This window comes from Varroa jacobsoni, unplaced genomic scaffold (assembly GCF_002532875.2).
Source record: "Varroa jacobsoni isolate VJ856 unplaced genomic scaffold, vjacob_1.0 scaffold_747, whole genome shotgun sequence".
Taxonomy (NCBI): Eukaryota; Metazoa; Arthropoda; class Arachnida; order Mesostigmata; family Varroidae; genus Varroa; species Varroa jacobsoni.
Window position 1 is genome coordinate 22,753 of NW_019213649.1, and position 13,729 is coordinate 36,481.

The following is a 13,729-nucleotide window of genomic DNA, read 5'->3' on the forward strand; positions in this document are numbered from 1 at the left end:
CAAGAATGCAAAAAAATCGAGGGGCAATTCTTTAAACCAGGCAATGTAATAGACCGAGTATTGCTCTGGCCCATTTTTCTGTCCGCGCAAAGCACACAGATAGCTTTTAGTTTATGCTGTATTCTAGAAAGATCGGTGTGTTGTATCGACCGGGTAATGATCGACACAAGCACACCACCATGCTGATTAACTTATTATTTTTTATATTGTTCAAATAATATTACTACTTGCTAACAGCAAAAAGGCTAACTTTCGTGAGCTTTCTATCACTAGTGCCCGTATCTCAGTAGTAGTAGTAGTAGTAATAGTAGTAGTAGTAGTAGTAGTAGTAGTATTCTTTCCATTGGGTAGAAAAACTTGCAAGGAGTCTACGTTTTGCAAACGTTTCAGTTACTATTTGTGTATTTACATCCGCGACTAATTAAAGAGGGTCTTTATTATCGTCACGATACCATTGAGGCAATGACAGTAGGCGGCTCGAAAGACCAATTGGATAAGAAGAACTCAGCTGTTCGAGCAGTAAATAATGGTAAGTTGTGTTCACAAGATGACGGGCTAACTTAGAAGATGTGGTCGATTGAAATCGAAATATAATTTTTAGTATTACGGTGCTTGCAATCCGAACTACATTTTTTCTTTAACTCTATTAAAGTAGAAAACGATCCGCATTACAACTCCGTTTGCCGAAGTACGCCATAGCTATCTGTGGATCATACAAGCACCGTGAAGCGTGTGCGCAGAAACCGAGGGTACGGGTATATTCATTGAAGATGTGATCAATTTTATCTTCTTTATGTCTTCTACGGCTTCTTCTGCTCAGCGGTCGCAATCATGATAATAAACCGTAAATAGCCTCATTCACCACGGGGGATTCTAACTCGATGTTGATAGGTTCAGTCGAGAGTTAACATGAAAAGGCTGCAAGAGTGATGGCACTCTTGCCCCCTACTTTCCTGCTACGGGTCGTCCGTTCGACGACATCCGTCAGTTTTGTGTGTCTTTCTACGGTGTGAGTGTGTCCAGCTATGTTGCGGCTCCATGCATGTAGCCTGCTGCCGCTAAACAGCGAAGCCGCTCTATAGTCACTTCCCCGTAATGTAAAGGCGGAGTCTGCGAGGTTCTGGGATTACCCCGCTTAGAAAGGTCGACCAAGCAAGCCGGGGGAGACGATCGTAAAACCACTCGTTTGGAACTCTCTTGATAGTAGCTAAGAGCCAAGTTAGGACAAGCAGGGGACTATTTTCTGTCTTGCCGTTTTCTGGGTTATCGCATCCTTCAATAGACAAAACACAGATATTCTCTCTTTCTCTCTCTCTCTCTCTCTCTCTCTCTCACACACACACACACACACACACACAAACATACTCTTGTCCAACCAAACTCCCTGGCATCATCCTAGGGACAAACCAGAGCCCAATCTTCGTTGTCGTGGCACGGGTTCCAACTGCCCTGTCTGACCCAATTCCCGCTTTAGCCGAATCAGCTCTCACCATGGTATGCCGCCGTTTTATCGTTGCATGTTTATAGAAAAAAGAATGAGTATTTGGCCTTTTTCAACGAAGAAGTGTAGACAAACTCAAACACAATCGGATCGCGAAGTCCCGTTGGTAAAAGTCCGGCTCTGGTGATGTTCTTGCCAGCCATTGCACTCTACGAATACTTCACAAGAGACCTGCCGTGTGTAAAGCATGGCGTTCGTCAGCATCAATAACAATGCTTATTCCGTAGACATCACGTGACAGAGATGACATACTGTATATGACAACATTCGCTCGTGGGTGCTACTCTATCGATAGGGATGGACTTACAAAAGGCAAATGACTCATTGTAAGTGATTTTGTGCACCTCGTAATTACTAAGCCCCATTTAAATAGAGCTTTACGTGCCTGATGTGACAAATAGCTTGACAGACGAGGCATAACAACATTATCGTTATGATAGAGGTATACCAGAGGATACAGACTCTTTGAAACGGTGAATGAGCTTCGTGAAGAGGTACTTCTATGTTGTAAACTTCACGCTCGAATAGAACCAGGCCTAACCAACAACAACAACTTACTGTGCATCTCTCACAAAACCGTTCCGACACGGTACTACTATAGCAATCGGTAACTTGTAGTTCTCTTTACATTCAACATTTGAATCATTCAAGTGTGTCTAAAAAGATGATGAATGAACTCATAAGCTATTTTATATATATAAGCTATTTTGGCATTCACATATTTTCAAGAATGACTGGTTTAGTTCATTCTCGTAGTTATGTCATCTGATCTTATTTGTGTGCTTGCGGTTTTGAACGGCAATCTATAGCGTAAATGTTTCGATAAAATATATCATGTATATATATATGTATATACATATGGTAAGCTTGTTCGAGCTTAGCTGCGGACGCTATTAAATTATATTTAACTTCAGCAACATTTAAAGCGGGCATTTGTTGTATTTGAAGCTCGCGTGTTTTACCTCCGATACCCGAGCCATCAGACATTAGCCTGGCTCTTGGCACGAAACGAAGTGTGCCTACGCCTCAGTTCGATCCAGACGGCCAATTTTACCCAAAGTACACCGAACAAGCCCATTACCTATTTAAATGTAATTTGAATTTTTGTGTGAATCGTAAAACTTATGATAATAATGTTATTATAAAACTTCCGAATATACATATTTGAGATAGCCGTTCTGCTGTTACTGTTACAATGGTTAATTTGTCAGGTTAGGTAAGTTCACCAGAGGAGACCACAAGCAAACGAGCTGGTTAGCAAGTTTTAATTTTCTCAAGAGGCTCTGTTTTATATATGTACCTATATATAAAATCAGGGTAAGGTCGATTTTCTTTTGCGACGTTCCAGCAGCAGCTGCTGTAGCAATCACAGCAGTATCGGGGGCAGACGCAACTGTAGGTAAGGTAACGCGTAGTAACTTCTTCGTAAGCAAGCATACCGTAACAACGGCTTTAGCAACGTACAGGATAGTTACCAAAGCAAAAGTAACTTCTATGTGTTCGCATTGCATAATCTGGGTCTCGTGGCAGCATGCTGGTGCATATCGTAAGCGAGATTTTGCTTGCCACGCAGTGGCGTTATGACTCTTCGTTGGGCCGGTTGTCGTAGCGATCTTTTCTAACCAGCAAACTGCCGAGATAACTAGCCAGCTACCCAGCTATTTACCATTATAAGAACAATTTGTTCGCTATAGCGTTGGCTTGCGACAAGTTTCTTCCCTTCAGATAATCCGCACCGCACAGAAGCTGCCTTCGCTAAGAGGAAATCCACCCGTTTTGCTAGGTCAGTCAAGCTAGCTATAGTGGCCGTTGGCCATTGCGATCGAACTGCTAAAACGAAGCCTACCACCTGCCCGCACGGTTGGCTACCAGCTAATTTGATCTGGCGGACGGCAAACCGCTCGTTTGGATGGTAGCGCAGATTGTTAGTCAAGATTACGGTAGATGGTATAAATATGATATACTGATAAAAGAAGACGTTCCCGCAAAGCACGAACGCTTGATGTCGTTGGTGAAGCTGATGAAGTCGATTACATGGTGTAGATTCTGCGAAGGTTGAAAAGTTTGTTCGGATTTGTCTTGTTCATGAGTCAAACTTACGATTAACAGAACAGCGCGCGTTTGCTGAGAAAAAAGCGAATGTATTCGATATACTATGTGTGAGGTACGGTGAAACGCAGTAAAATATTTGAAGTCTTAAGTAACAAGGTGCTTCGATTGTTTATTTCCAGACTATGTGGAACCAACGAATATTCGCTTAATATAACAGTGGTATATAAAATTGTCCGTGCCATCTTTGGGTCATCAGAGCGTGAAGTGGCCTAAATTTAGATATCTAGAATTGTATTATGACCTGTCATCACGATTGCTCTTTGTGTAAAAGACATTTCTTATCGGTTTATTACGCAACTTCCCTAGTGTAATAAGACTTGAGCAGTACGTTACCAGCTTTCCATGCAACTGTCTCTTCGTTCTCTATCGTGAGTTCTTACATACATACATACATACATACACAGGAACGATTTGAAAGAAGACGGACGGAAGTTTCTTAAAAGCTATAGTTTAGATTGCTGGTAGATGGTCCGGCATAGAATATCGTTTTACCGAAAGAAAAGAAAAACTATATATTACAGCCTAAAGTATTTGGATTATTGTCGAGTAGAGATACGCTTTACTTATCGGCACGGCCGAACGGTGAAACCGAGAAAAAAATAATGATTCTGGTAGTTCTCGGCAGAAAAAACGTCGCAAGCATTCTGTGCGCTACATGCCTATGCATCGTGCGTAAGAAACTGACGGTCAACAAGTGAGCGACGTGCGTAGCTGCAGGCTAGTTATGATACGTTTAAACGGTGTTATTTAGATGTTTGCACAAGCTGTGTTTTCTCGTTTAAAATGTTTCGTGGTAAGATATTTAGTCTTAATAGACTTGACTAAATATCTAAGCAGTAATCAGAGCTATAATAACCACACGAGCCACCTACGTAGACACTTGAACAGATCTTCCTCACAAACGCTCTGACCCGACCTACCATCACTCGCTAGCTCGCTATTGCCAATCACATATATTATAGCCATACTCTTACTATCTTATTCGGCTGGTTATTACAATTACTAAATGAATATGCGTTGGCCGCCGGTGCCCCCACTCTAGCGTGCCCCTCGTTATATTTCCCTCCATAAATCAGTTCTCACTGACAGCATTATAGCTTTGATTACTCTGGGCAATATTTTCATCGCATCGATACCTATTCGTACATATTAATAATACCAATAACAGCATCAAAACTCACAGCTGCTGCTGTTGGACCGCTGCAGTAGAATTAGCATGGATATCGCGCCGCAACGTAACTGCTGGTATAATAGTATTCGTCGGGTAGACAGCCGGGTGGCAGTTGCTGGGTCGCAAATCTGGATTCAGCTTTCTCCTTCTGCCCCCTTCCCTCTCTCTTCGACAAAAAGCGCTTATTTGCAGCCCCACTTCGCTTAGTCTTCCCACATTCCCGGTGATCCCATGACAGTCATCCTCTGCTAGATGCAGAAACGATCACAGTTCAGCCACCATTGGTCGTTGCTTGCCCACAGAATAGCGATGGGCCGCGATAAACCACAGTTTCGTTGAGACCATATGTACAACGACACTGTTCAGGTATATTGTTGCATCTTTACTTGGCCTACGCAGTTGTTAATAGAATATTTACCGTCGATGGTGATTTTCAGAGAAGAGTATTTGTATGATCGTCAATTTTCTAGAGGTCGTATAAGCCAAACACAGGATCTTGACAAGACAAACACAGAATGACGAACATCAGATTCGTATACGTGATGAAATGTCCCTGTAGGGTAGGACCGTCAGGACAGAACAGGCTACAGAGTGGCACTTATGATAGATTATACGCATTGGATATATACGTAAACAAAAAAATCGTGGCTTATGGAAGATTCGAGGAAGATTTTGTATCTATACAGCAGATAGTGTAAAAGAAAAAATGTATGCACAATGCTTAAATCATATTTTAGCCTCGGCTTGCGACGGGAAATCGTGTACAGGGTTGAATATCGTGTGTTTACTCTTTCTATTATCTGAGGTGGTTAAGCTTGACGTAAGTGAATTCGCCCGCGTTCAGCCGACTTAAATAAAAGGGCAATGCCACTCAGCGTGAGACAGAGGGTGGTTTCGACAGAGAAGCGGGCTCACGCGTAGAGAGTTCTATTCATAGAATGGTTAAAGGAAGCATAGTCGCTAAAATAGGCCTATTATATATCAAGTGTTTGTTGTTGGTCTCAGATCTGTTGACATTCTGCCGAAGGAGGCATTGTAAGGGGTTGTTGGGGGCAATTACTCACCAAGCTCCCTATCCCCCGCCTCTTCCAGTTATCTGTTTTTGTTTGACGGTCTGTTTGTCTCGAGGGTCTTTTTTTCCGTAGTTAGAATATTTTGAACGTAGCAAGCGACAGCGGTGTAGCGAAGGCCACGATGCGTTTTCCCAGAAAAAGTGCGCGTCCAAGCATTAGGCAAATTTCCACTCATTTAACCATATTAAGACAATTACTGATTTATTCCCATAAGATTTCACGATTCGTATGCAAAATTCACGCCGACCGAGCACGTTCGCTCTGAATAGATACTTTTGAAGCATGGCTGCTTGTATGACGAAGAGTAGCAAAAGTACCTTCGCCAGATTTTCATGGCCGTTTCCACTTTAACCAGACAAACAAATGGAGAACGGAGTATGATCAATGAATCACATAAGCGATCTTCGCAAATACAGAGTGATATAAAAAAGGTGGACACTACAGCAGACTTAATTTCGGAAGTTGCTCTTCTATAAACTTAAATCTTCAAAGTTTCATTGTAGCCATTGCTATCGGTTATGCTTAAAACGTTATAGACTATTATTTATTATAGTTAATGATTTGGCGGCAACTTAAGTAAAGTTGGAAGCAGAAAACGTGTGTTCGCTATACACAAGGATAAAGAATATGTAATAAAAGCAAAATGGAACTATTTTATATTTGAACCTAGCTTATTTAGCTGCTATCAGGGATTTTAAAGGTGGGGAAGTGCCTTACTCGTGTGCCATAAGAACGCGGTTTCGAAACACCATATATTTGCAAAAGCAGCTGTTTTAGGCTATCTTTAGACAAAAGGCCCTCGTGGCGGTCCAGTAGTGGTGCGCACGACTAATAAACTTAAGGACATGCAACGCTGTAGGTTCGAATCCAAGTGTAGACCGTTTAGTGGTAAAAGCCACCCTTCTGAAGCAATGCTTTAGGGCAGAGCCATAAAGTTTACAACATTTGTTTAGCTTTTGGGTAAAAAATAACGGTCACAAGATACCTAATGCTAAAAATTTTTAAAAATGCTGAATGTTAAATCGCCAACAAATGAAAACCACTGCCCTTCTAGCTTAATTCTAGCTTAAGCCTTCGTAATCGCCAGTCAGTGAACATCTCACGATGACGCAGTTAGAGTTCGCATGTCGATTTTTTTCGCGGAACGAAATCGCTGGCGAGGTATAAGCACCCTTCTTATCATTTCGACGTCTTACAGTACTCTGGTACGCGTGACCGCCAATGTACGTAGCTGTTGGCTCTCTTTTGGCTTCATCGACTATTCAGTCCTAGCTCTAGCGCTGTTTTTGTCCTACCATCTCCTGCTTGCTTATTAACTCTATACCTGTTATCTGAATGCTCCATTTCTCTAGGTGGGTTCGTAGCTTTGCAATGCCTCTCTAACCATGCAAATATTTATAGGAACCAAAAGCTGAAGGAGGACTCCTGTAACGTGTGCTGTTATCCAGTGAGTGTTCCTTTCAGTCAAAACAATTAACGATGTTACCACACAGCCAGCCGTTCTTCAACCATCCGCAAAAATGGTCGTGGTCTTCTTTAGCAGCAAAGTCGTTCGCTCGTTGGTATTCTCGATAGCTCCTTCTCTATTTATTTCCACTCCCAAAGGGAAAAACAGTATTTACTCTATGCAATAGTTCTCTCAGTTTCTCAGCAGTGATGACCAGAATATACCAATGAGGTCGACTTTCTGCTTGTAGGACCAATATCGATCCTACTGGACTAAGGCTCGGGGTATAATTTAAACGGGGTGAAAGTTGGGCCATAGGGCTGTTAACATTGTTGAGCCGTAACCACGATCCTATCTGATTTAACTCTACTTTATAACAAAGTCGGTAATGCTTCGCTTTACGTTGTTACAATGTATGTAGAAATAATTCCAAGGACCTCGTCGTCAGATGTAGGATAGTGTTCTTTTTTGGTAAGAGCCTGTTTTTCTACATCCATGCTTCACGGTTGAGGCTGAACGTTTGTGCTAATCTATTTTTGAGACTACCAGAGAATTTAGAGAAATACTTTGGACTAAATTTGTATATACAGCTTCGTTCAAAGGAAGAAATGTGCTCGACGAACATATCCTAATGTGCTGTGTACTGATGTGCATGTTTGAAGTTGACAATTCGATTGAGGCCTTATCAAACAATAAGATACCGGTGTTAGATGGGTTCCAAAAAGGCCTTGAAGTCCTAGCGTTGAAATTAAGATGACATTGAAACCAATGGGATTCAGAATGCTTATCGAAGACCATGTTCGTAAATAGCAGCTCGGTGTAAGTTCGCAGTTCTTCACGGGACTTCACAGGAGTTAACGTCTATTGAATCATTACAGCTATGATGGCCAGATTTTTCTTTTGTTTTGTCATTTCGTTGGCTTACATGGCTTACTCTCAAAAGGTGCGAACACTCACACTAATAAGTGCGACGTACACGACGAACGTGCACGATTAGAGGCTTTGTATCATCTATAGGGTTTGTTTTATAAAAGGTCACGTTCGATTTTGGCATTGTCTTTAACTGCCATACTTTTTTTTGCAATCCCGTTAAAATAAGACATAAGATTTATGGTTCGTTGGTCTCGATAAGAAGAAAACGTTGAGATATCGGTTTGATATGTTTACGTAGAGGTTCTATAGTGTATAAAATTTATGTCAGACTTGGTAGTCAAATTCGACATACTATTCCTGTATAGAAGCAGTCACTATCAAAGAGTAGCTGCGGTCACATACAACACAGACGAAAATTATGATCAAACAATCAAACAAAGGATACTATTATAAACCTGTAGACCAGCTGCATAAAGCTACAGCTCACAGATACAGAGTAGATAATATGTAGATTCACATGTATGTTGTACCTGATCTCGGCCTATTTTCATATCGAACGTTTCGTAAAACAGTAGATTGGATGATCTCGTTTACCGCAGCTTGAGATTTACAAATTTTCTGTCATTTCTTTGTTTTCCGCTAGATGAGCGACCGTGCATCTGCTATTTGACCAGAAGGCTCTGAAGCGTATGTCTGCTTCACGCGTGCGATTGTGTATATGTGCTCAGTCCAGGAATCTGTCTCCATGATCCAGAACTCCATTGCATATGAATGTTCACGCTTTTACTCATTTCATTTCGCTACTGACGCCGGAAAACAACGACCACCCGAGTCGACCCCGCAGACAGATGTACTATGGCCACCGCTACAGTTCTCGTTGCTACGGCAGCCGCTACCCCAGCTGGGGCGGCGGCGGCCCCGACTGAGAAATCCATGCTAGCATTACCATCGTAGAGGGTCATATCATACATAGGGGCAGGAAAGGGGAAAAACGGGGAGGGGTAGTGCGAGTTATAGACGAGTGCCAAGACATACGGATTGTTATAGGCTAGAAGGATAGTACGACGAAGACGCTCTTACGAACTTATCGTAGCGTTCTGGGAAAGACGTGGTTAGCGTTCTGATGAAGTAACTCCATGTGAATGTATGCAGCGTGACGCACTAACACTAATAATCGCGTTATATATTCTTGTTATTATTGCGGAGACAGTCACAGCTCTGGAACTAACCGCCACAGCGGCCAGTACAACAAGCAGGGTGCTTGCTGGCTTCGACTTGATCAAAGGGCTTTCTGTCGTCCGATTCATTCTTGGCCATCGTAGTCCGGGGTAAACGATGCTGTTGTCATTAATATGAAATAGTTAGCCAGCGACGGGCGAGCTCCGCCCCCGCATATTCTCTTAGGAAATACGGCCTTGCTGTGCACCGCTAGAGAGCAGAATAACATGATGACAAAAGAGCAAGAGGCGCCGACTACATCGAAGCGGATCAAACCAGCAGCAGAAAGGAAAAGGGAGTGTGTCCGGGGGGGGTCTCGGGAGAATGATCACTTCCGAAACATACGACCCGCCTAACCCGCACCCCTTTCTCACGCCACCACCGGCCATAGTCACAGTAAAGGCACTAGCTATCACCGATGCTACCCAGAGATATCAAGCTAGCGAAAACCCGCCACCAGCTACAGAACCCCATCACAGAGCTAAGGGAAGTGTGTGTATTTCATGTGCGTTCTGTCCTCGTGACATCACCACCACGACCCCTGTATACTGCGTGCCGTCCCGTTCGCTCGCTCGTTGCCAGTACCGCTCACGCCCCAATGACATTAATTACTCAGTCATAGCGGCCAATCCTGTCACTGGAGCTGAGCGGGACGCAAGCAACAGCTGCTATGGCCGTGGCTACGCGCAGCGGGCCATCATTTGGCGATCGCGTTCAGTGGCACATATTGGGGTGACCAAGTCGTCGTAGTTGATGGCCAGCGTATGGGAGTGCCAAGAAGAGAAGGATACGAAGCGTTTTCGTGGCCTTAGGCCATATCCCCCCTCGTTCTCTCTCCTGCAATTGGAGTATATTCGCCACCATCAGTTGTCATCTGTTTTGGGTAACCAACATAACGAATGTTAAGTCCACCGATATGTCCATAGGTAGACGTCGACGTGGTCCACGTAAATGATTGGACATAATCGTAGAGCTGGTGCATGCCTTTTCAAGCTACTGTATTACGTTTTTAGCACGACCGTGCCAACCCAACTGGTCACCGGATCACAGCAAGGCAGCGCGATAACAGCATCGGGTCCGACCCTAGGAACGCCACAGCTATTATGAGGTAATGGGACGAGGATATTGGTGTCATCGTGTTGAGCTGGTTGGACCTTTGGCGGTGGCAGTGGTTAGATGAATAGGACAAGAAGGGGCGTAGATGGGGAAGCATTTGGGGTACGGAAAGCGTATCAGTTAATTTTAATCAATGCCTTCCAGCCGCTCTTTCTCCTCTTTATGGACCTGGCTGATGCTTGGCAAGCAATAATTAGCCCTTGCAGTGGCCATCACAAGCTAAAGACACCACCTCCGTAGCTGGCACCGTCAGCATCGGCCGGTTCTGCTATTCCTGCGGCCTGCTTACGGGCTTTGTGCCAGTGTATGAGCTGTAACATAAATAATCGGGATGAGGTTAGCGCCATACGCTCATATGAGACTCGGATAAAGTCTTTCGAAGCTGGTTCATACGGCCCTCACTGAGCACACAAACATCCCCCTACTGTTCATTTGCCCTTGCTATTGCTACCATGAGCATTACTCTGGCGGGCGGCTGTCATCAGGAGTAACCGACTCAGCGGCCAACGAGCGGGCAGTGACTGACGCTAAGATAATCCGAAGGAGTCGACCGGAGCCACCGGCTAAATGCGAACTATTAAAGATAACTAGATAGGGGTTGGCGGAAAATACCGCAGGATGCTCGTATCCGGATAATGTTCTGTCTCGATGCGCAGCCCGCACCGTTGCCGACTGTACCACGCTCATATACGAAAACCCGAGAAGGCCACGAAATACTGCTATTCCTCTGTCAAAACGACTCAGCAGCTTGACCTCAGTCGGTGATTTTGCCTGCGTTTGAAATGCATTATAGACTAAGGTACAGGCGCTTGTGGGTGTCAGAGTTGATCTCCTACTAGGATCTACTAGGACGACTTGTGTGAAAAGCTGTAAGCAGGTCTAATAACGTAGGCGCGGGTCAGTGGATAATTACAACAATGTCAACGTGTGATGGAGCATATTATTGTAGCCTTACATCGATACTTAAAGATAGTCTAAAGAACCGCTTTTGAAAGTACTAAATTCCCATACATAGGTCAGGGAAGGATGGTAACATTTTGCCTGTTTCTCCTTTCGAAAATGCTTGCACACAAGAGGAAATACAAAAAAAAAAGTCTTCACTTCATATGATTATCCCCATCTTCACTTTTCAGCCAAACAAAGATTTCTCTAAAAGTAGCAGTTTGCCTAATATAAGCCCATATTTGTAACCCGTTATTGCCATCTCGTCATACATGTTTGAGGTAAAAACAACTATTCAAATTTTCCTTCCCCTCAATTTATTCAGTGAGTGTTTTGCGACAAATGCTAGGGCACCACGAATGATGGCATTGTTACAGTTGCCACTGAGGCCATCTCATAGATAGAAAACACGGCTTTCATTTTTTTCCGGTGTTTTGTTCTACTTGAATCGCGCGCGGAACCAATTTTTCTCGAGTGTATAATAATCTCTACAAGTTGGCCGGCGCTTGCCCATGCTACCAAAGAGAATGGGAAGGCTTTGACGAAACTCTCCTTGTGTCAGCAGCTTATTTCTTCGTCGAAACACTCTTGAAGCCTGCCTCGTCAGAGACGGCGCCTTACACAGGCTTTGTTGGCTCCTTAGTCTAGCTCAAAGTCAACGTAGCAGTGAGTCTATGTGTTAGTTACGTATCATCTAGGGCACACTACTGGCCTATAAGGTAGAGACCAGGCGTACAATGACCGTCCGTTTACTTTTCATACGCTTATCTTCTACTGACTAACCTTGAGCTTAGCCCCCTGAACAGTAACCTTGAGGCTGAGACTGCAGTTCACGTTTGGAGACTTCGAGCTCGTGGAAGCAGGCCCAGCAACCGAGACGGTGAGGGCTCAGTTCTCACCGTCGTTGTCGCTACTTCGAAGAAGTCTTTAAAGCTTTTGGCAGCAGCTAGGCCTATGGCTAAAATCTAGGACGTCGTGCAATATAATGTGAACGAGGCAGAACATCGTAAAAGAGCCACATGGCGTTCACTTTTCGAACATGACAACAAGAACTAAGAATCACCCTCATGACGTCGTAATCTGGACGCTTTGTATGTGCCAGAACGAATAATTTTGCTGCCATTCTCTCTCTAACCCTTTCCCAGTGTCTTCACGTTTGTAGCGCATGAAGGACGACGTGTTACAGAACTAATGTCTATTTGTTGTGTGTATCAAGCAGTGAAACTGTCCATAGACACCGTTCCCAGCTTTTAGCTGAACAACAAGTTCAGTTAGTTCATGACCTTGTACACCTATCAAAGGAGCTTATATCATACTGACACACAGTAGTGAACTAATCTGAAAACTGAGTAATGCAAACGGTAGTTGAGTGAGTTTGCGTGGACCAAGCTGATTTCCAAAAGCAGCGTATTTCTAAAATTTTTTGTTCTAGGAATCGAGCCGTTCGGAGGACGGGATCAAAACAGACGCACACCGCGCGGGGTCAAACGACTTCAAGGGGGCTAAGTTAGTGAGTAAGAAATGTTGCTACTTACGAGTCTATTTCTTTTTGTCGGAACCCTACCTGCCTATTTTCATCCCCATTCCCGTTATATGCGCTCTTTAGCTCTCTTATAGCTGCTCTTTAACCATTCTAATGGCCTTACTCTCACTTCGTCTCAATTTTTCCTTTCCACCTTCCCAAACGCTCTCTGCGTATTTTTTTTGACCTCTGCCGTTTGTTATTCCCGCCTCTTTCCTTCCTGGCGCATGCGCGTAACGAGCCTTTCGTATTACAAAGGCAACCAAAGTTACTATATTTGGTGGCAGCATGTGACTTCAGCGGTTAAGAAAAATAGTTTAGTCCTTCGCTTTTGACATTGAATAGGGTTCGCTCATTCTGTCACATTTTTCCATGGACGAGAAACTTAATGCCGAAGTCCACGAGCGAACGTAGCGATGGCTGTACTGACTGCAATACCTGATTGTAGTGACGGTGATGCTGTTCTGAAGGATGGAGGTGGCGGCGCCTATATTGGACATTTCCGGAAATTTTTTTTAGCTGTTTGAACCATAGCACGCTGGGTTCAATTTTCGTAGGGTTTTGTCAGATGGCGTTAAAAGGACTACTTTGCTTTAGTCCGAACTCTCATAGTTGTATGGACGACCAAATTGGAAAAGTGGGCGACGGAGCCAAAGCACAAAACTGATAGGAACTGCTGGTAAGTTGTACTACGGCGGCATGAGCTGGCGAGTTGGTGCTTCAGTAAGGCGGGGTTTCGGATACTCCGGCGATT